Raw genomic sequence first — 6657 nt, forward strand, 5'->3', positions numbered from 1 at the left:
ACGGGTAGCCCGTCAGCGATGTATATTATCAGCTAATTTTTTTTTTTGCAGATTGCAATCAGTTGCTTGTACATATCAATTCCATGTACATACAAATATGCAAACGACGACATTTCTTGCACATTCCAAAACATCTCGAAATATATACAATCTCAATTTCACAAACATCTCACATCCATTCAATTTTCACAAACATTCAAAATATATACAATCCAAATTTCACAAACATCTCGCATCCAATCAATTTTCACACATTCGAAATAAGTACAACCAAATTTACATCCATTCAATTTTCACAATAAGTTCTAAATCCACAAAAATTTCCACAGCAAATCATATAAGTATATCATAATCTCCATTATAAAGATGTCCAATATACAAACACGAGTTTAGGATATAACTCACTAAGATAGGTCATCCGCCCTATCCATGTCATCGTCTGTGTTGCACTGGAGGCTCCATCCCAACGACTCGTGCTCCCAATAGCATCATCTCCACTCTAACAACAAAATAATTTAAATTTAGAATCACATAATATTGTGTGTAATCATGTTTTACATATATAAAAAGTATACATGTCTGCTACTATCTCCACTACCAGTAAATGCCTTTTGAGAGGCCAAAAAGTTTATAATCTGGCTTTGCACCCAAGTAGGAACCCGTCTTCTACATGATTTCATTATTTGCCTGGAAACCATCGCAAAAGTAGCAGTAGGGTGGATCACTCGAATAAGTTCCTCTTGAATATCCTCCCACATCTCCTTGGGAATCTGACCTTCTAAAGTATTCATCACGGAGGAGACAAGCCGCATCGCCTGCTGAGTGCAATCCTCCTGCGGCATGTAAGAGGGCCCCGAGGGCATAGTCGATGGTGTTGAAATCGGCGGCGACTGGAATGGTGTAGACACCCTCTGAGCTCCAACTCTCATCCACCTGGTCCTCCTCTTTTTGGGAAGTCCACAAACTAAATGGCTCACATTATAATTCTGCTCTCTAGTCAGGGGCTCCTGGCTCTGTGTAACAACCTCAGCATATGTGTTCTCCAGAGCTTCCTAAAAGACAAAAAAAAAAAAATGAATTTAAGAATTGGCATTTCAAAAATAAAAGATATATTTTCCTCAGCATATGTGCAACAACCTCAGCATGTGCGTGTAATTGCCTGAGAATTAATAGAAAATAAAAAAAACACTTGATAAAATAACAGAGTACTTATATGTGTCTCCTCATGTAAAAAAAACTTGTTACTAATATTTGAAGTATATCGCTTGCGGGGAGACACATCAATCCTAGTTTACTCTTATTTATAATTACTTACGGTACAAACAGATGAGATTGTGTTGTATGTCCAATTTTGATAGTGATTTGGTAAATAATTTTTCTTTAGAATGTTACTTGCGATCTTAGTGACTCAGTCTATTGTCATTATCTCGGAGTAGAAAATTAGTAAATTGCTCTCTAAACAATAAAAATTAAGTTGACAAAATGTCGTATTTATTAATACAGTGGAAGTTTGTTGTATCGAGATCTAAACAATAAAAATTAAGTTGACAAAATGTCGTATTTATTAATACAGTGGAAGTTTGTTGTATCGAGATCTAAAAAGGTCACATGAAACTAATAAAATGTCGTATTTATTAATACAGTGGAAGTTTGTTGTATCGAGATCTAAAAAGGTCACATGAAACTAATGGCTTTAAATGGAAGAAAACCACAACTACGATTGGAAAATTAGTTAGAATACTATTGTAAATGAATGAGACTCCCTGCCTAATTCCTCTGTCCGAGTCCATAAGATCCTAATGGCTTTAAATAAGTTTGCATACATTAAAACCTATCAATATCCAATTTTCAACTGAAAAATCAAACAAGGACCAAAAATTACCGCTTGGATCTCCTGCACTGCAATCCAACAAAAAGTAAGACTCACTTCGACCTCCTGCACTGCAATCCAAGAAATCAAATCTCAAATTAGAAAAAACAACAAAACCTAAAATCGCAACAAAAAAATTATAAAAATTTTGAAAAAATCAAAGGAATCATACGCGACTCAAGAGGAGATGAGAGAGCTCAGGCGACCCCTCTGTTCGAGTCGGCGCTCAGTGAGCTTGGGGCCACGGGCGGTGGAGTCGAAGAGGGGGAGGGGAAGGTGATGGCGCGGGCAAGGCCGGCCGTGAGGGTGAGGTGATCGCCGGCGGCAAGTAGCTGAGCTGAGAGAGGGGAAGTCGAGGGCGCGCGGTGGCGAGGAAAACTTAGGGTTTTTCTGTGGTAAAAATTACGGGCCGATAAGTTATATATCTCACATCCCTGACGGGAAACCCGTCAGCGATGTTTAAAACCCGTCAGCGATGTTTTCATCGCTGACGGTAGCGAAGAAACGCTGACGGCAACATCGCTGATGGTATTTCCCGTCAGCGGTGTAAACAACGATAACGGTAATTTCCCGTCAGCGATGTTGCCGTCAGCGAAAGCTCTATTTCCACTAGTGTCTATAGCTAATTGTGAATAGACCCCATGTAGTTTCATTTGTGTGGATAGAAGTTCTCGCTCGGGTTATATCCTGAATTAACAATATAGTCTTCTATCATTTTGCTGCATTCATAAAATCTGAGATAGTCAAGATCATTAGAGATCTGATTGATTTTAATTTATTATGTGTTTATCCTTTCTAAGCCATATTCAAAAGTGTTGTTCAGACTGATCATTTATTCTTACATTCACGACAATGTAATTTTGTGTACCTTCCCATTTTATAGAATCGTGTTTGTGCAATTACCAATTTCTCAGTCCGCACACGATCCACCAAAAAATTGATAAGACTTTTAGACATACATGACTATGATCAAGGGTGATATATAGGTACAATTTTTTTTTTTCTTTCATTTATGTTGTAGTCAACTGATAGTTTTGAAGTACCTAAAAAATGCAGGTTAATTAATAAGTTGTTCCAAATAAGAAATCTTTAGAGTTACCACTTCATATCATACAATTCACTGTAAAAGGAATAAGACTTCATGGTTGTCCAACTTATATCAATCTCAAGAACGGACCAAAAGACAAATTATGAGAGAACTACGTGAATATCATACTAAACAAATATTGCAGTCCAAATTTGCACTTTTAATTTTCCATTTGTTTGAGTTTATGTTTTGTAACGTTGCGGGCTTGTTTCTAGGTTTGTGCACTTGTAAACAAGATTATTAAATGATGATTGATGTCTCTTGCTTATCAATAGAATGTCTAGATTGTTTATCAATAGAGATCCTTTGCACTTAATTCTTTGTAGCATACAATTTTAAGTTCATTTTTCAAGCTTATCAAATATGATGAAGTTATATTCATGTTGTGTGAAAACAAATAAAGGTTATTTATTCACTTTGGTACCCTAAAGTTTACCCTTTTTATTACTTTGGTACCCCAATGTATTTTTAACACTTTAATACCTCAAAATTTTTTAACGCCTCTATTTATTATGATATTGAAGTCTTCAAGGGATGTAAAATCATTCAGTTTGCGGAAGTCAAATTAGAAAAAACAACAAAACCTAAAATCGCAACAAAAAAATTATAAAAATTTTGAAAAAATCAAAGGAATCATACGCGACTCAAGAGGAGATGAGAGAGCTCAGGCGACCCCTCTGTTCGAGTCGGCGCTCAGTGAGCTTGGGGCCACGGGCGGTGGAGTCGAAGAGGGGGAGGGGAAGGTGATGGCGCGGGCAAGGCCGGCCGTGAGGGTGAGGTGATCGCCGGCGGCAAGTAGCTGAGCTGAGAGAGGGGAAGTCGAGGGCGCGCGGTGGCGAGGAAAACTTAGGGTTTTTCTGTGGTAAAAATTACGGGCCGATAAGTTATATATCTCACATCCCTGACGGGAAACCCGTCAGCGATGTTTAAACCCCGTCAGCGATGTTTTCATCGCTGACGGTAGCGAAGAAACGCTGACGGCAACATCGCTGATGGTATTTCCCGTCAGCGGTGTAAACAACGATAACGGTAATTTCCCGTCAGCGATGTTGCCGTCAGCGAAAGCTCTATTTCCACTAGTGTCTATAGCTAATTGTGAATAGACCCCATGTAGTTTCATTTGTGTGGATAGAAGTTCTCGCTCGGGTTATATCCTGAATTAACAATATAGTCTTCTATCATTTTGCTGCATTCATAAAATCTGAGATAGTCAAGATCATTAGAGATCTGATTGATTTTAATTTATTATGTGTTTATCCTTTCTAAGCCATATTCAAAAGTGTTGTTCAGACTGATCATTTATTCTTACATTCACGACAATGTAATTTTGTGTACCTTCCCATTTTATAGAATCGTGTTTGTGCAATTACCAATTTCTCAGTCCGCACACGATCCACCAAAAAATTGATAAGACTTTTAGACATACATGACTATGATCAAGGGTGATATATAGGTACAATTTTTTTTTTTCTTTCATTTATGTTGTAGTCAACTGATAGTTTTGAAGTACCTAAAAAATGCAGGTTAATTAATAAGTTGTTCCAAATAAGAAATCTTTAGAGTTACCACTTCATATCATACAATTCACTGTAAAAGGAATAAGACTTCATGGTTGTCCAACTTATATCAATCTCAAGAACGGACCAAAAGACAAATTATGAGAGAACTACGTGAATATCATACTAAACAAATATTGCAGTCCAAATTTGCACTTTTAATTTTCCATTTGTTTGAGTTTATGTTTTGTAACGTTGCGGGCTTGTTTCTAGGTTTGTGCACTTGTAAACAAGATTATTAAATGATGATTGATGTCTCTTGCTTATCAATAGAATGTCTAGATTGTTTATCAATAGAGATCCTTTGCACTTAATTCTTTGTAGCATACAATTTTAAGTTCATTTTTCAAGCTTATCAAATATGATGAAGTTATATTCATGTTGTGTGAAAACAAATAAAGGTTATTTATTCACTTTGGTACCCTAAAGTTTACCCTTTTTATTACTTTGGTACCCCAATGTATTTTTAACACTTTAATACCTCAAAATTTTTTAACGCCTCTATTTATTATGATATTGAAGTCTTCAAGGGATGTAAAATCATTCAGTTTGCGGAAGAATTTTATATATGGGTTTCCCTCCAATATATCCATTAACTTTTTAGTTGTAATGCACTCATGATTGAATTATCAATCTTTCAGAATTGACCTATCTTTCTTTGCTTTTATACTTATGTGATTTTTGTTGCTTGTCTGCTTAGGATTGTTATGCTTCACATTGAGATAGTTGATTATACACATTCATTATTTGCCTCACCAAATGTCTAAATATCATCATCTTATATCATTGCATGACTTGATTCTGGTTGTAGCCTGAATAATACTTGTTTTCAATAATTATTTATTATAATAATGTATATCATTGACGAATAAATAATGTGTTATTCTTGAGTTTGGCACTGTTATACCTTGTTCGTATCCGAAGTTCTATTTTCCTATAAATTTCTTGCTACCCCTAGTTTTTTTTTTGAATTTAATTCATTATATGTTATGGTCTACATAAATACTGTGAATTCATTTATTACTTTGACCACTCCTAATAGAGATGCATCTCTATTCGATGAGCCAAGGTCTACATAAATGTCTAAATATCCTCCAAACTGCTGAGCCCACTTATGAGAACAAGAAAGGACCAGAAATTTTTGTGTATGAGTTTCCTTCTAATATATCCATCAATCTTTTAGTTGTAGCTACACTCTCGTTTGAATTATTAACCTTTCAGAATTGACATATCTTTCTTTACTTTTATACTTGTATGACTATGAGGCGAAAGGGCAATAGTCAACATATTATATTATCATTGATAATTGTCGATGCTTATTCAAAACTAAAGTGATACATCTGTAACCACTTTAACATATGTTTAAATTATAATATGACATCAATTTAAGTTATTAAAATTATTTATATACTATACATATGCTATGAAATACAACTGATGATATATAAGTGTTGTTGATGTCAGTTATCAAACAGGGGGTTATCTGAGAGTTTATGGAGTGGTTAGGGTCCTCTAACTTCTTCTGATGAATGGTTCTAGGCCTTGCTATTCTTCCCTGCACATGAAAGAACTTGTATGAGGGCAGAGTAAGGTTCTCTGGTTGTTCCTCCGACGATCAAGTCAGTAGATAATCTTAAGTGGGGAAATATAGAACTATCTCTTAGTTATCTCAAAGAAAACCAGAGAGAGTTACCTCATACAGTCCCGCCCCTTTTATGGTGGGTCTGAGGGGCAAGAAGGTAACTTGGGCCGAGTCCAGCTAGGGAGCTAAGTCGACAGACACATGCTACGTGTCGGCTGCTGAAGGAGGCAAGTTACTTGGTCATTTATCATGGGAATGACAGCAGGTGCTTAGTGTTGACTGGGTCCGATGAGTCATAAAGGCTATAGGGGCTAGAGTAATAATGATGTCAGGGTGTAGGCTATAAAAATTACCTTTAGATCAAGGAGGTCAAACCTCGCCTGATTGACCTGGCCTGCCAAGTGTTTAGAGCTCGCCTTCATTCAGAAGGCCAAGCTAAGCTCGCCTGCGTTGAAGAGATATTGGCTCTCACACGAAGTCAAGCTCACCTGCACTCAAGAGGCCAAGCAAAGCTTGCCAACACGCTTTGATCGCCTGCACGAGCCAAAGTTCACCAGTATGG

Source organism: Asparagus officinalis, chromosome 2, assembly GCF_001876935.1.
Source record: "Asparagus officinalis chromosome 2, Aspof.V1, whole genome shotgun sequence".
Taxonomy (NCBI): Eukaryota; Viridiplantae; Streptophyta; class Magnoliopsida; order Asparagales; family Asparagaceae; genus Asparagus; species Asparagus officinalis.